Below are 17679 nucleotides of genomic sequence, written 5' to 3'. Positions count from 1 at the left end.
CTGGGTTTCTTTTACTACTTACTTTTAATAAACCATTATGTCGCTTTGAGTACAGTGTGACATTCTTTTCAAAATGGACACTTATGCAAAGCAGACAAATCAGAAACATGAAAATCAAACTTCAACATTATAGGCAAAAATAAACTCATCTATAAAAATAGGACAAAAATCTTCACTGATGTAATCCTTAAGGAGAAAAAATGTTGATACTTTTTTTTTTGCGGCACTGGGGATGGACCCCAGGGGCATTGTATCTCTAAGTGACACCCCCAGCCCTATTTTCTATTCTTTATTGTGAAACAGGGTTTCACTGAGTTTCAAAGGGCCTCACTAAGTAGCTGAGGCTGTCCTTGACCCATGATACTCCTCTTTCAGTCTCCCAAATGCTGGGATTACAAGTATACACCACTCCCAGTTTATGTTGATACATCTACCTTAAGGTAAATCTTTCATAAAATACAGTGGGAAGTATTATCTGTAACTATTCCTTAGTGTTGAGATGTTAATTTTGTGCAATTCCTTGCTATTTTAATATGTGTCTTTGATGGAGGCACATTTTATGACAATAAGGCTTATAGCATGGCAAATTTATTGGGTTATTAAAATTATAGCATCATATTCACAGGTCAAAATTGAGAGTTAAATATTTATTTTGGTAAGAAGGAACAATCATTTAAGTAACTGGTAGAGGTCATAATGGCAAAATTTGAAAAGTCTGTAGAGATACCGAGTAATTCAAATAATTGTGAGGGTGTTCACACAGTACAGAGGTAAAACCATTCACTTAGTCAGTCACTCTCTGTGAGTGATTTTCCAGGTCTCTATAAAAGCTAAATCACACCTTGTAAAACATGATTTTAATTAAAAAGAAAACAGTCAGTGTCATGTCCATATATGAAGGTATCAATACCAATCTCACTAACATATTAGGCAGTAGGAAGAGACAGTTGGGTGGGATGTAGAGGGAAATATTCTAAGGCATGTGTGCATGTATCATTTTTAACCTCACTATGATGTGTAATTACAATACATCAATAAAAATAGGAAAATTAATCTATGTGTGGTGGCAAACACTTGTAATTCCAGCATTTAGGAGACTAAGACAAAAGGATAAAGGTTCATGGACAGTCTCAGCTACTTAGTGAGGCCCTTTGCAATTCAATGAGACCCTGTTTCAAAAATAAAAAGACTAAAACATAGGGCTAGGGGTGTAGCTCAGAGGTAGAATAGCCCTGGGTTCCATCCCCAGTACCACAAACACAGTATACAAATTAAGTACGACAGGCTCTAGTACATACTAGATATTCAGTATGCATGTTTTTGATAAAATAAATAATGTAAACCATGAAGCAGGCCAAAGGAGAAAGCATCTTTTATATATGCAAGCCTACTTAAGTACATGATTAAGATTTTATTTTAAAAACTTGGCAAGCAAAACAAAGGGAGACACAGACAGTAACACCTAATTACTAAAGAGAATCAGATATTCTAGTCCTACAGGCACAGACATTTTTTATTTTCTCCAATCATGGAATTTAAGGCTTCAATTAGGAAGGATGATACAGATAAGTGAATAAATTCTCAAAGTACCCCTCTTCCCTCTGTTATATCCAAAAGGATATTTCATAAGAATATAACTCATAAGTTTACTAAACCAATGGGTGACATAAATTTATTAAGTTCAATTTTTTTGTGGTACTGGGGTTCCTGGAAACCCTGCTACCTCCGGGCTACACTCCCAAACCTATTGTATATTTTTATTTGGAAACAGTGTCTCTTAAGCCAGAGAGACTGGCTTTGAACCTGCATGATCCTCCTGTCTCCTCCTTCCAAGTACGTGGATTACAAGCATGCACCACCATGCTCGGCTTAAGTTCACTTTTGTCAAGGAATGAAATTTAAAGAAAACATAATGCAATTGTGAAGTATCAAGTTGTTTTATGGTCCTTTAGATAAAGGATATTTAAGAATGGAACTTTAACTTGCATCTGTATTGGAAATAAACATGGAAATAACATCATCTGTAGAGTTCTACAGAATACCAACAGGGAAGAAGAGGCAATGTAGCCAGCAGGACCAAGTAACCTGTCTTCAGCATGAGAGATTTGATTTTTAAAGTTAGGGAAATGATTACTGAGATAGAAAGATGAGTGCAATATGTTTCAAAATATAATTCTTATCTATTAAACTGAGCACTCAGTTTGAGTTAGTGTTATTAGCAATTCATTCAAATCTAGGATACTAGTGATGAATAGCTCCAAACTGAGTGATGGGAAAATTAACATTATGGATGAAAAGTAAGAAGGTTCACAAGAATTAATCTTGAATAAATGGACTTCCTACCTCGACATAGATACATTGCAGAAGTCTCTAAATAAGAGAAGATTGTTAAAAATATAAAAGGAAACACTCCTGAGGTTTTGTTTCTGCACAAGAAATTGAAGAAAACAACAGAATTAAGAGTTGTAATAAATAGAAATTATTATTATATGAGATTCAGACGCAGAATGCAAGTAATTTGTATCTTTCATGTCAGCAGGACTGTAGTATTGATTTAGGAACAGGAAATTATGAAAGATTCCAGGTGTTTTTTCCCAGTATTTCCAGAAAACTATGTCGTGATCCACTAATGATGCACTAGCTCTTATGGCGGTTCCTCGTCTTTCAAATTTCTACAGAAATATTTTCCTCAGTGAGGGCTTCCATTACAAATTTATGTAAAATTGATTTGTCCCCAATTACATTTATTTCATAGCACTGATTATTACATTTTGGCACTTACTTACAAATATATCTCATAGAACTGATTATTATATTTTGGCACTTACTTAAAAATATTTTGCCTGCTCCTTATTTACTTGCTTGGTCATTTTTACCAACACTCCATAAAAAAAAAAAATGTAACATACCTATTCTCACTTTTATCTCTGACACCAACTTCTTTTTTTTTTTACAGGAAAAGTATGTTTATTTCTTTCAAAAATCTTTACATCTGTTTGGCAAAGGGACACAGAAATCCATGATAAATTGAAGTACTTCTTTTGACCATACTAGATCCTGTTCACAAGGGATCTGAGACAGAAAAATTTAGCTATTGATAAATACAAAATAAAATGTTATTTATATCCCACACTCCCCAGAAGATTTGAGGGGGTTAAATTTAATAAAGCCATGCTTATAACACAGATAAGAAATCATACAAGGGAAATACCACAAATTGCAAATTAATAGGACAGCAGAAAAGGAAGAGAAATGATAGCAAGATGGACAAAATGTGGTGATTGATCCAAGTAACACATGATAATAACAATGAGCACTTTACATTCATTATTTCAATAATCATCCTACTAACCACATGAGAGAGAGAGAGAGAGAGAGAGAGAGAGAGAGAGAGAGAGAGAGAGAGATAGAGAGAGAGAGCCCATGATCCACAAATGAGGTCAAAAAGGTTCACAGAACACCAAGTGGCACAGCTAGAAGCTTAATGCAGGTCACCTTCTAGATCCAAATTCTGTGTCCCGTGTGCTAATCGAGCTGCCACACAACTAGGTGTATGTTACACCCATTTCTGGTTTGCTTCATTGCGAGGCACTCAGTGTCACACCGGTATTTCTCCTCCTATGCCAGGGTACCACCAGAAAGCAACTGTGACAAAAAATTTCACAAGTTGTCACTGACACTGTGCCAAGTCATTGTGGAAACCAGAATCAAATGGGCATCTCAGCCGAGCGTGGTGGTGCATGCTTGTAATCCAGCATTTGGGAGGCTGAGACTGACACCAACTTTTTAGAAGGTAATTAGTAATGAATGAAAAACAAATGAATGAATTAATGAATATTATTTGCCGCAAGTGCTTCAAGTTCTAAAGTTCTTCCATGGTATCACTTACCACTTTATTCAATTGTGTTTTGGTGTGTATAAAATTAGTACCTGGGTAAATGTATAATACCATAAGTCACCATTAGTTAAAAAGTGACTCAAAATCAGAGGAAATCACACATACACATACATACGCATGCATGCATACGCACACAGTGGTTTTGTCACATTTAGAAATTCCTTGTCTTTATGATTGGTCAGTTTCTAATTTCCTTTGACATCTTAGCATTATTCCAAAATATCATCTATGATTTTTGCATCATTAATGTTGTGTGCCATTTACCTATACTTTCTGCATTCTTAGGAATGCATTTAATTTATGATAATTAAGAAATGCCTTTTTGGAAGAATTTAAAGTTGTGTTTGGGGGAAACAAACTTTATAAACTGAGAACACTATAAAAGAGGAAATTCTAGTTACAAATTTGAAACATTACACAGTGTTTTTGCTATTAAGAACAATATATGTATATATAATTTAAAGTGTATAACATGTTATCTTGATATAATGATTTGAGTATGACAGTTAAACTGAATGGTATAATTGTATGTTTATATATAAAAATTTATGTATATATAAATATATGTTTATATAATTGCCATTTTTAATGTTTTTGAGTCAAAACAAAAGTATACTAAAGAGTAACTGGGGTGATTAAAATATAAAATGTAAAAGGCCTATTATTGAAGCTTTATTATAGTAAGTTTTTGTTAAAGTTCTAAATATAAGCAGTGTTAAAATTTGAGTCTTGAAGTATTTAATAAGAATGAAAAAATTCTATCCTATAATATTTCTGTACAATCACCGAAATTTCTTATTATTTCATTTTTATATGCATATTTGTGATGAAATTTGGAGTTAGAGATTAAAAATCAGATTGCCAATTATTAAGGCTGATTTATTAAGATAGGCACTGTGAGATTTTAATAATAATAATAGGATTTTAATAATAATAGTAATAAAAATAATAGGATTTTATTAATAAGACTGAATATCTATGGAAGTTACATAAAAAAGTGGTAATTTCAATAATAGAGTCCATCCTTATACAAGTTAGCATTGTTAAATTAGGCAGACATACATATTTACTAACAAAATATTATTTTTTTACTACCAGAGTTTCTTCTAAGCAGTTGACATAGTTCACACACAAAATTCATGTAAGGCTTCTGAGAGGATAAATTGTCTTAATACTGAAAGAAACTGAGGAATAGGCAAAACAATTAGTAATTCTTCAGTTTGATGTACCTGCTATAGCTCACAGTGGAGAAATTCATCAAATTGGTCCAGTGTTATCTTCAAGGTTTTTTTTTTTTTCAGTACTGGGGATTGAACCCAGAGGCATTCTACCTCTGAGCTATATACTCATCCCATTTTTATTAATTCTTTATTTTGAAATAGGGTGTTGCTAAGTTGTAGAGAGCCTCACTAAGTAGCTGAGCCTGGTCTCAGACTTTCAATCCTCCTATTTCAGCCTCCCAAGTACTGGGATTACAAGCTTGCGCCACCACTTCCAGCTATCTTTTATTTATATACTTAATTATTTATTTTGGTACTGGGAGTTCAAATCAGGGGAATTCTATCTCAGCTAAACCCCAGATCTTGCTAAGTTGCTGAATCTGGCCTTGAATTTGATATCCTCTTGTCTCAGCTGCTGAAGTACTGTGATTGTGCCTGGCTGATATATTTGAAAATATTTAAAGCTAAAGTATTCTTAATCACTACATCTTGACTTTTTTATTTGCTATAATTGGCCTTATTAAATCCACTCATCCTTGGTTTTGGATTCCTTTGTTTAAACACTTGATAATTCATATTGGTACATTTAAGGATTACAACTATATGTCATCTTATAAGATTAAGAAAGAGTTTTTATAAAAGTTTGCATTAATTCAGAGTAAAAATTTTTAGAAAACTATGATAAGAAAAATTTTCAACTATTTATAATAGAACTGAAATATTTCCTATTGTGATTATAAATAGAAGATGTCCATTATCATTACCTCTATTTACCATGATACTAAAAGGAACAATACAGCAAGAGGAAATAAGGGTAGTCAATATTTATGCCCCAAACATAGGTGCAGCCACTTTCATAAAACAAACTCTTTGAATATTAAGTTATATATAGATCCCAGCACAATAATTTGGGGAGATTTTAACACTCTTTTCACACTAATGACTGATCATCTAGAAAAACATCTGTAAAGATGCCTCAGGCCTAAAGAACACCATAAAACAAATGGACCTATTAGACACATACAGAATATTCCATCCAACTATAGCTGAGTTCACATTTTTCTCAACTCCTCACTGAAACTTCTCCAAAATAGACCACATCCTGGGCCACAAAGTGAACAATATCAAATTCAAAAAATGTGACATAATCCCTTGCATCTTTTCAGATCACAATGGAATAAAACTAGAGATCAACTATAAGTCCCATAGCCACCACATAAACACATGGAGACTTAATACGACACTACTGGATGAGGAATGGGTCATAAAAAAAATAAGGAGTAAAATTGAGAAATTCCTAGAAACAAAAATACAGATACAACATATCAAAACTTTTGGGACACCTTGAAGGCAGTATTAAAAGGAAAATTTATACCACTGATCACATAAAATATCAGAAAATCATAAAAAATAACCTAATGACATACCTCAAAGACCTTGAAAAATAGAAACAGTCTAAAATCAAAGCCAGTAGAAGACAGGAAACTATTAAAATCAGAGCAGAAATCAATGAAGTAGAGAATAAAATAAAAACAGAAAATAAAAACACCAAAAGCTTATTTCTCACAACAAAAACCAAAATAAATAAACCACTACCTAACCTAACCAAAAGAAAAAAGAGAAGCAACCAAAATTATTAAAATAAATTACAAAGGTGATGTTACCGCTGACAGCATTTAAATTGAGAGGATTATTAGAAACTACTTTGAAAAATTAGACCCCAACAAAATAGAAAATCTTGAAGAAATTGAAAAAAAAATTAAATATATATGACCTTCCTAAAATCAAGAAGATATAGAAAATTAAAACCAACCAATAACAATCAAAGAGATTTAAGGAGCAATAAAGAGCCTACCATCAAAAAAAAAAAGTCCAAGACCAGATTGTTTCTCAGGTGAATGGTATAAAATCTTTATAGAAGAATTAATCCCTATACTCCTTAATCTATTCCATGATATAGAAAGAAACAGGACTCCCCCAAATATATTTCATGAAGCCAACATCACAATAATACCAAAACCAAGTAAAGACAATTCAAGAAAAGAAAACTATAGGCCTAGATTGTTGATGAACTTAGATGCAAAACTGCTAAATAAAATACTATCAATTTGAATTTAAAATCACATTAAGAAAATCATGCACCATGACCAAGTTGGGTTTATCCCAGGGATGCAAGGTTGGTTCAACATATGAAAAACATTCCATATAATTTTCCACATAAACAGGACCAAAGACAAAAATGACATGAACATTTTAATAGATGCTGCAAAAGAATTTCACAAATTCCAATACTCATTTATGCTAAAAGAACTGCAGAGAATCAGAATAGAAAGAACATATCTCAACATCATACAGGTAACACACAATTGGCCCACAGCCAAAATCATATCAAGCAGGGAGAAATTGTGAGAGTTCTTCTTAAAAACAAAAGACAGTAATGTTCATAATTACCGCTTCTTTTCAATATGCAACTTGTGACTCTAGCTAGCCAGAGCAATAAGGCAAGACAACAAAATCAAAGGAGTTCCAATATAAAAAGAACTAAAACCATCCCTATTGGCAGATGACATGATACTATCTTTAGAAGACTCAAAAACTCAAACAAAACTGACCAACAAATTCAGGAAAGTATCTGGAAACAAAATCTTAAAAAATCAGAAGCTTACCTGTATGCCAACCATAAATCCACTAAAAAAGAAATCCAGAAAATACTTTGACTTACAAAATCCCACAAAAAAATTACGTAGGAGTAAATCTAATAGATGGAGGTAAAAGAGCTCTACAGAGAAAGTTATAAAACATTGAAAAAAGAAATTGAAGAAGATCTTAGAATATGGAAAGATCTTCCATGTTCTTGGATAGGCAGAATAAATATCATCAAAATGGCCTTTCTTTCATAAATGATCTAAAGATTCAATGCAATACCCATTAAGTAACCAAGGTATTTCCTCACAAATATAGAAAAAATCAATTGTTTTATTTAGAACATCAACAACCAAAAAAATACAAAATAGCCAAAGTATTTTTAGCAACAAAAACATTGCAGGAGGCATCACAATACCTGACTTTAAACTATACTACAAAGCTATCGTAATAAAAACAGCATTGTATTAGCACAAAAATAATCACATAGACCAATGGAGCATGATAGAAGACTCTAACAAATCTGCTCAACTACAGCCAATTGATTTTTGACAAAGGGGCCAAAAACATACACTGGAAAACAGAGAGCCTCTTCAAAAAATGGTGTTAGTAACATTGGTTATATACATGCAGAAAGATGGAAATAGACCCCACTTTTTTACCCTGAGTCAAATCAATATGAATCAAAGACCAGAGATCTTGCAGCTCCTTGAAAAAAACATATGTCCAACACTTCAACACATAGGCACAGGTAAAATCTTTCTTAAGACCCCAAAAGCACAAGAAATTAAAAGATGGATCAACGCATGGGATTGCATAAAATTGAAGGGCTTCTGTGCAGCAAAAACTATCAAGAACTTCAACAGAGAGCCTACAGAATGGGAGAAAAATTTTGCCAACTAACCTCCAATACAGCACTAATATCTAGAATATACAGATAACTCAAACTCAGCAATAAGAAAAAAATAACCCAATCAAAAAATGGGCAAGTGCACTTATTAGACACCTCACAAAAGAAGAATTTCAAATGGTCAATAAATGTATGAAAAAAGTTCAACATCATTATCAATCAGAGAGATGCAAATGAAAACTATTCTGAGATTTTACCGAATTCCAATTAGAATGGCAATCATTCAAAAAAAGAACAAATGCTAGGGAGGGTGTAGAGAAGTGTGAACTCTAGTACATTGTTGGTGGGATTGTAAACTAGTGCAACCATGTTGGATAACAGTATAGATGGTCCTCAGAAGAGTGGGAACAAACTTATCATATGATCCAGCAATAACACTTCTGAATATCTACCCAAAAAAATGGAAACCAAACTACCAAACTAATGCATACATATTTATGTTAATAATAGCTATACAATTTACCAGCACCAGACTATGGAACCAGTCAAGATGTTTATAAACAGATGAATATATTTCAAAACTATGGATATGTACACAATGGAATTTTACTCAGCCAGAGAAAAACAAAATTATGTCATTTGTAGGGAAATGGACGGAACCCAAGAATATTATGCTAAGTGAAATTAGTCACAAAACATTAAAAAATTGGATATTCTTTCTAATATGCAGAAACTAGGGGGAAATGTATCATTGAATGAACTCTACACTATGAAAGAGAAACCTTAGACAAGCAAATAAGGCGACTTAACTGATGGGGATGGGTGGGGGGAGAAAATTCCCTATTGCACATGATGTACATTCACAAACATATTAAAGTCAATCATTAAGCCAAAAATGAGAAGAAGGGAGGAGGGAGGGAATGGTGTGGGAATTGGGGCAGGGCTAAATGAGTGATGTGTGCATGCATTCTTCTACTCTCTTGTACTCCATTAAGATGTATAACTCCAATGCACCAATAGAAACTTTAAAAAATATAGAGAGCTGGGCATGGTGGCGCATGCTTGTAATCCCCACGCTTGGGAGGCGGAGACAGGAGGATCACGCTGGTTCGAAGCCAGCCTCTCTGGCTTAAGAGACCCTGTTTCCAAATAAAGTATAAAAATAGGTCTGGGAGTGTAGCCCGGAGGTAGAAGGGTTTCCAGGAACCCCAGTACCACCAAAATAAAATAAAATATAATAAAATAAAATAAGAAAAATAAATAAATACAGAGAAAAGGAACTGATAGTAGAGAATTGGAGGATAACAGCTTAATTATATTTATTTCTAGATTCATCATTATATTCCTATGAAAAGAATATAATCTCCAGAAAAGAAATGTAGAAAAATTTAGTGAGATGGTTGGGCTAAAAATATCAATATAGTAAAACTAGGCAATATTGACCAAAAATGACAGAATAAGAAACTCTATAAGTCCTCTCCTCCATAAAACTCAAGAGAGCTGAGGAAGAGAGACCATATATATGATCAATCTCCAAGGCTGCACCCAGGGACCAGCTTTCTCCAGCCATACCCTACCTATCTACCGATTACAACCCAGACAAATCCATTCCAATGGATTTATTCCCATATAGGATTACAATCGTCATGACTCATTTATACCAACCCTGAATACTAATAAATGAACTCTTTAAGAGATATTCTATATCTAACTGTAATACATAGCATAATTTTAAGAAATTCAGGTAAAGTCAAATATTTTTCTAGTGCTGATCAAATTACATCTGATTACATAAACATATTCAGTTCAAAATTCAGAGCTCTTAAGTGACAAAATTTAAAAAAATAAGAGAATACTGCATGCTTCTTGATGGCAAACCTTTGTATAACTGTTTTAATTCTAGAATGTGTATTACATGCTCAATAAATTCAAACTTACAAAATGAAAAAAATTATCTTTGAAGCTAAATGTACCTGTAAAGTAATTCATAGTTAAGTAATTTAAAAAATTGTACAAAGTCTAGCAATTGTCTAGTTCTTATCTATATTGTGATTGTTTTTTTTATGTTGACCTGTGGAACTTAAATATGAGATTAAAATTTGCTTTGCTAAACAAATTAACACCTTTTTGTCATTTAAAAACACTTTAAAATATATCACTTTCCTCGTTTCCTATTGCAGAGATACAGATACACATCTTATTATATTTTATCACATATAATTTGTTTTCTAAACATGAGTAGATTATAGTGAACTTGGTTCCCACCTTGGATTTTCTGCATAAATAATTTTGCACTAACACTTGGAATCATTACCCTAAACTAACATTAGAAATCAGAGAATTTGATTTTAGTTATGTTCTAAAAGAATAGAATAAGTATATGTTATTTCCTTAAAAGTAATATTAAGGAGTGGAAAAAGGAGAGCTGTGGCCATAGAGGGCAATGCTCACTGAACATTTGTATATATATATATATAGGGTTCAAACTTGGAATCCTCCTTTGTAAGCCTCTCAAGTACTTTGACTGCAGGTATGGGCCAACAAATTTGGCTCATATCACACATTTTTAAACTAGATATAATCTGAAAATATCATAGGACTTTAAAAGGGAGGGTCTTGAACATTTGGTTAATTTTTAGGATACTATTGTCTGTCTGCTTTCTATTTGTGTGTGTGTGTGTGTGTGTGTGTGTGTGTGTGTGTGTGTGTGGTACTGGGGGTGGAACCCAGGGGCTTTGCTACCTCCAGGCTATAGTCCCAGAAATATTTTCATACTTTTTTTGGAAACAGGGTCTCACTGAGTTGCTGAGAGGCTCACTAAGTAGCTGAGGCTGGCTTTGAACCTGTGTGATTCCCCGTCTCCGCGTCCCAAATACTGTGATTACAAGCATGCGCCAACATGTCCAGCTTCTTTTTTCTATTTTTATTAATTTAGTTTTGATAAGGATAAAATTCTGTGTGCTCCTTTTTATTATTTCAGTCAGTGATTGTCAATTTTCTCTTCATAGATCTCATGGATGAATAGTGCCATAATTCATACTATACTCAAATTGTTCCTAATTTAACAATCTATTTGAAACAAATTTATGTTTTCAAAATGAGTCTTATAGCAGAACTGACTATAATTCTCTATTCCCCAACACAATTGCAGATTCCAAATAAAATTCACTGAGGCAGTGTTTACTATTATTTATATTTCCAATGGATTTCTATATGTAAACTTATATCATATTTAATGGCTTCAAATTTAATACTAATATAATATTGGAAATCTCTCTACAGTTTTCTTATAGACCAGTGTTCATAATTCCATTTACAGATAATTTCATATTAATCAAGTTACCACAGAGAGTAGTGGAAGTAAATGAATGCTTTAAATTATGAGTCCATTTGTTTTAGTTTTGTTGTGTCTGTGTGTGTGGTGCTTCAGGTTGAACCCAGGGGCGTTCTACCTTTGAGCTACACCCTCAGCCTGATTTCTTTTATTCTTTATTTTGAAACAGGGTCTCACTAATTTGCGGAGGACCTCACTAAGTAGATGAGGCTGGTTGCAAACTCAGATCCTCCTGTCGTAGCCTCCCAAATGCTGGGGTTGCAAACATCTGCCACCATACCCAGCTTCTTTTTTTTTTTAAGTAGTAAGTTTCTTATACTAAAATGCAGCATATGTATGCTATATTCTAGGGATACAGTAAAATATAAAATTTCTGAAATGTATGTGTAGGCAGGTATAGTGTCCATTTTTAGGAATAATTTTGCCCTTGGCTGTATGAACACAGCTCTTAATAAAAATCGAGTCAGCGAACAGTATATGCATCCAAGAGTAGAATGTAGTCATAACAGTGGTAAGAGGTTCAATGTTCTAGGGATCAATAAGATACTAAGTGCATTCTTAAGACACTGGTTGTACAACATTTATTGCTTTCAATTGATTACTGAAATATAAAATACTGCATTTTCATAAGCAGTTCTTTTTCTCATAAACAAAGTAAAGAAATCAAAGTCAAGCTCTCAAAAAGAAATTTAGGACTCTTTTTTATGAAAATAGCAAAAAAAAAAAAAACCCAAGAAGTCCAAAAAGTGAACTTGAGAATGTTAAAAACCAAAATTCTGTCAGTGGGACAATGAGGAAATATTTTATATAGTTAATGGAAAACTATTATGAATATTTATACAATGTATTTTGTAGTATTTAAAGTCAGAAGTTGGTAACAATTTGGCTAAAAATATTTACTTTTCACCTGATATTGATATGCTTTTATAGCATTTATTATAAAATATTCAATTTTCCAAATAGCTAATATTTTTTAAAACTAGGACTATTGAAAAGAAATAATTTTACATTCACTTGTATATTAAAAATTCATGTATTATTTAATTATTAATATTAAACTAGAATTTGTAATAGAGTTTTATGTTACATGTTATGTACTGTCATATATTAAAATCTAATTACATGTATTTCAATTAAATTGCCCACTAATCCTGGGAGTTTAGCCCAGAATTATAAAGTTTAAAGTAATTCTAGAATTAAACTCCTTTCAGAAATAAGGAATTTAAGGCTACAGTAAAATACTTTTATCACAGGAGTGTGAAATTCTTACAGATTTTTTTCTGTTGTGTTTCTTAATGAAATAGTGTATTTTGCTACTGATGAAATCAGATAAATAAGCTGAAAGGAGACATATTAACACAATATGTTCTTTTTAGAATTTGGCATTTTAATAATTTTATTAAATGCTTTTCATATTTGTAGGCTATGAATAAGAGCTTCAGGAAATGGCCTTTTATATTAAAAATTTAGTTGATGAGAGATGACTCATATAAAACAAGTTAAGAATAAACACCAAGTAAATTTAATGCGTCAAACTGAAAGGCACAAGAAGGGAATTAGACCACAGATTGTATATGGAAAAAACACAATTTGAAAGTCAAAGGGTTTTTCTGGGTTTATATCAAAGCTGCTGTATACTAGTGATTTTTGACCTTGAATAAGTTACCTAATTTCATAGCCTAAATCATCCTGTTAAAACATGAGAATCTTCATCCTTAGGTTATTCTGTTTTAAGGATTTAATAGAATAATATATAAAAGCATCTAGCTGTAGTTGAAATACGCCTTCTCAGTAAAAGAGACATTCATTACTACTTGTTACATGACCTAACAAAAAGGAAGTATCTGACAAATTTGGAGGACATATGACTTGATTTTGTTCTAAAGTGGGGAGAAGGGCAGGTAGAATATTATTGGTGAGGAGATCTTTCAGAATTAAAGAGATAAGATAAGCATATTACACAGTTGACAGAAACTGACAAGCTGAGCATGGTGGCACATGATTGGAATCCCAGTATTTGGTAGGCAAACAGCTTCAGCTACACTGGTTCAAAAAATAAAAAGAATAAAAAATAGGATGGGGTATGTAGCTCAGAGGTAGAATGTCCCTGGGTTCCATTCCCAGTACCACAAAAAAAGAAAGAAAAAAAAAAGAAAAGAAAATGGCATTTTCTTTGTTTAATTAGCCAAACTAGTCCACATATAGAATTTGAAGTGTCTAAGGTTAAAAGTAAACCAGAATTTGAGTATGGAAGACTAAATGTCAGGAGGTATAGTTTAGTCAACCCATGTGAGGTGAAAAGCCTAACAATTCTCAAATAACAATAATAGGTGGAAACAATAATAGGTGGAAAAAGATTCACAATGAGAAAAGATTGGACATCAGGAAAAAAAAAAACACCCTGAAACTTATAAATGACCCTGTGGATTTGGGAACATGTGTATTTTATAATCTTACAACGAATTGAACTTTAATTAATTAGTTGATTAACTAAAGTAGTTAATTAGTTGAATCAGTTAAATAATTGATTCATGAATACAAATTGTAAAATGTCGAAATCATATATTTCAGATGAAATATTTATCTTGGTAAGTGATGTATAAATGTATTTAAATATGTGATTTAGTTTTATAGTTAGAGGTTACAGATAAATATAAATCTACTTCTATTACTCTGGAGTTAGTAACATGCATTCAATATGTGACAATTCTGCTATAGGGTAAACCTAGAGATAAAATTTAAATATTATAATGGGCCTTTTCCCCTCCTTTCATTTATAAGAATATATCTTGGAAGAATCTTGAGGCAAGAGATGTGATTCTGCTGCAAAAGATGTGATTCTGCTATTCTCTTAGACGATTGAATTTTCATCTTCCTTTTGAAACGGGAGTACTTCACTCTCCTGAATGTGAGTCAGGCATCATGGCTCACCACACCTTACCTCCTGACTAATTATTTTGATACCAAACTAAATAGCCATTTGTAACCATGCCTAAAGAAAAATTGTCTGGGTGGCACTTAATGAAAGATGTTGCTTCCCAGTATGATACTTTAGTTGAGCAATTATGGTTCCCAACAAGACATTCTTTAGGGATTTTGAGTGGCAATTTTGAATATGCACTTTTTAAACTTCTGTTCTATTTTAGAATTTCAATGTTAAGATTTGTCTTCACTTTCCTAGTAGTAAAGTATTTTAGATATTTCTCCATTGGTTTCTCCAGTATAATATGATATCATAGCTACAAAATGAGTTTAATAATCAGTTTGGTTTCCTTTGAACTGATTACTTTGTATTTTGATTCCCAAATGGTATTATGTGCCTCCTGAGTTACATGTAGGGTCATTTTTCTGTAGTTAGACAGAACAATTTAACTGAAAAAAATATTAAAGCACTGAAGTTTGGTAGAGCAGGAACAGAAAAAACAATTTCTCAGTTCTGTTTTCTTCCCCTAACTACATAAATCACAGCCCACATGCAGAGAGGTTTGGTGGGTTCCTTAGTTTCAAGAGATCACCGTTTTAACAACTGTCCCCATTTTATGAAGTAAAACAAGTGCTTCCCATGCTGTTTTACAGAGCCCTTTATGCAACCTTTATAAAAATTGTGTCTTGTCTCATCTGAAGTGATAATTAATCCTATTCTGAATACCAAGCAAGTGTAGGAACAGATAAATTACTTTTAGGTATATAGGGCTTGGGAGAACAGTTTGAGTGGATGCATTAAAATAAATCACAACTATTATATCCATGATTAACTTAATTATTATGCATCCAGGAACAGGATTCCAGTACATGAGGTCCTGTGTGATGAATTAAAGACAGAATACTAAGGATGTTCTTATCATAGAGCAATCTCTTGATTTAGAAATTCTAAATTTTTATTTATACTTTTATGAACATTAGCTAAGTTTCTATTTTGAAGAAAAATAACATATAAAGGCATAATTCCTTTGAGATTTAATATAAATCTTTTGTTCAGTGGCTAAATGTTTAAAAACATCAAATGCGGCAAGACAAGGTGCTAGTCTTAGTAGCCCAAATTTATCATATATCCAGTTATGGAGAAAATATGCTTTTGATTACTTAGAAAAAAATCAGGGAAGAAATATGCAGGAGTTCATTGCAATGCTTTACAATATTTTACCTAAAAGAGGACTTCTATAGGTCCTCTTTTGAGCAGTGTTAAAATGGTTGAAGGACAGAACTATCTTAAATGACAAATTTATCCTATCTTAAGAAACAGTTTTAGAAACACTTTGCTTAAAAATTTTAAGAAGGGCTAAATTCATTCTTTTATACATTCAAAATGAGTATTTTCTTTAATAGGTGAAAGCTTTTAAAATAGTAAAGTATTTTCATGGCTCTTACATTTAGATAAGGTATCATTTCAGATTTGACTATAGAAATAATATCATAATTAAATGTTTATCATTTATAAGTATTGTTCAAGCAACCATTAAAACCCAGCACTATGTTAGGCATAGGGATGAATTGGTGAGCAAAAGCACAAATCACTAATAGAGTTAATGGTTTGGTGATTCTACCCTAATCCAAACAGATACACGAGTATGTTTGAAAGCATTTATGGTTATCACACCTGTAGTGGGGGTTGGATGTGGTATTAGAATCTAGTTAGTAGAAACCAATAATGCTGCTAAATATCCTGCAAGCCACAGAAAGGGGATCCAAAATAAAGAATTATCCTCTCCAAAATAACAGTAATGTTTCAGTTGATAAAGTTTGTTATTATATGAAATGGGCAACGATTTAACACATTGACTATTGAATACATGAATAACAATAAGAATGAACTTTATAAAAAAAGAAAAACTGGTCTTATGGCAACCCATAAAAAGAAATCTCATTGAAACTGACATCAGTGCTGTCCTCTCTGAGAAATTTGCCATGTTATCTGAAAGATAATACATTTTGTGTGTAAAATAGAGAGGGGGGGGATTTCATGGAAAGAGCATTCCCCCTGGAGGGTGCTAATGGATGGAGGAAATTGGAACTAATCTCAATAAGACAGGAGAACAGAGGAAGATGGAAAATGACCAGAAGAGGGGTAGGCAAAATCATGTGTTTGTGCGGGTACATTGAGGCATAAAAATATTTTAAAGTATTTTATATTTTATTCATGCATTGAATTCATACATCTTAGTGGGATAAAAAGCTTGTGTAAATAAACATGCACACATCACCCCGTTAAATCCTACCCCCTCCCCATCCCATTCCTTCTTCTTCTCCCCTTCCATGCTTGGCTTAATGGTTGGCATTGATATGTTTGTTTTTTTTTAAGGTACATCATGTGCTTTAGAGAATTTCCTTTTTCCCCCCTCCCATCCCCTCAGTTAGGTTGTCTTGTTTGCTCTTTTGCAGGATCTCCTTTTTCACCTGGAGGTCCTCTTATGACCCATTTCACCTTAGCTTTCATATATTAGGGAAAGCATCCGTTTTCTTACGTTTTGCAACTGACTAACCTTGCTTAACATTTTTTAAAAAATCTATTTTAAAGTATTTAAAAATATTTAAAACTGAATATAGCTCCATACCCCATAATCCCAGTGGTTCCTAGGCTGAGATAGGAGGATCACAGGTTCAAGGACACCCTCAGCAATAGTGAGACATTTTGCAACCCAGTAAGAACCTGTTTTAAAAACAAACAAACAAGCAAAAAATAAGTAAAAAGAGCTGGGGTATAGCTCAGAGGTAGATTACCCTTAGGTGCAAACCA

Source organism: Muscardinus avellanarius (assembly GCF_963383645.1).
Source record: "Muscardinus avellanarius genome assembly, chromosome: X".
Classification (NCBI taxonomy): Eukaryota; Metazoa; Chordata; class Mammalia; order Rodentia; family Gliridae; genus Muscardinus; species Muscardinus avellanarius.
The sequence above is the reverse complement of the archived record's forward strand: the minus strand, read 5'-3'. Positions refer to the sequence as shown.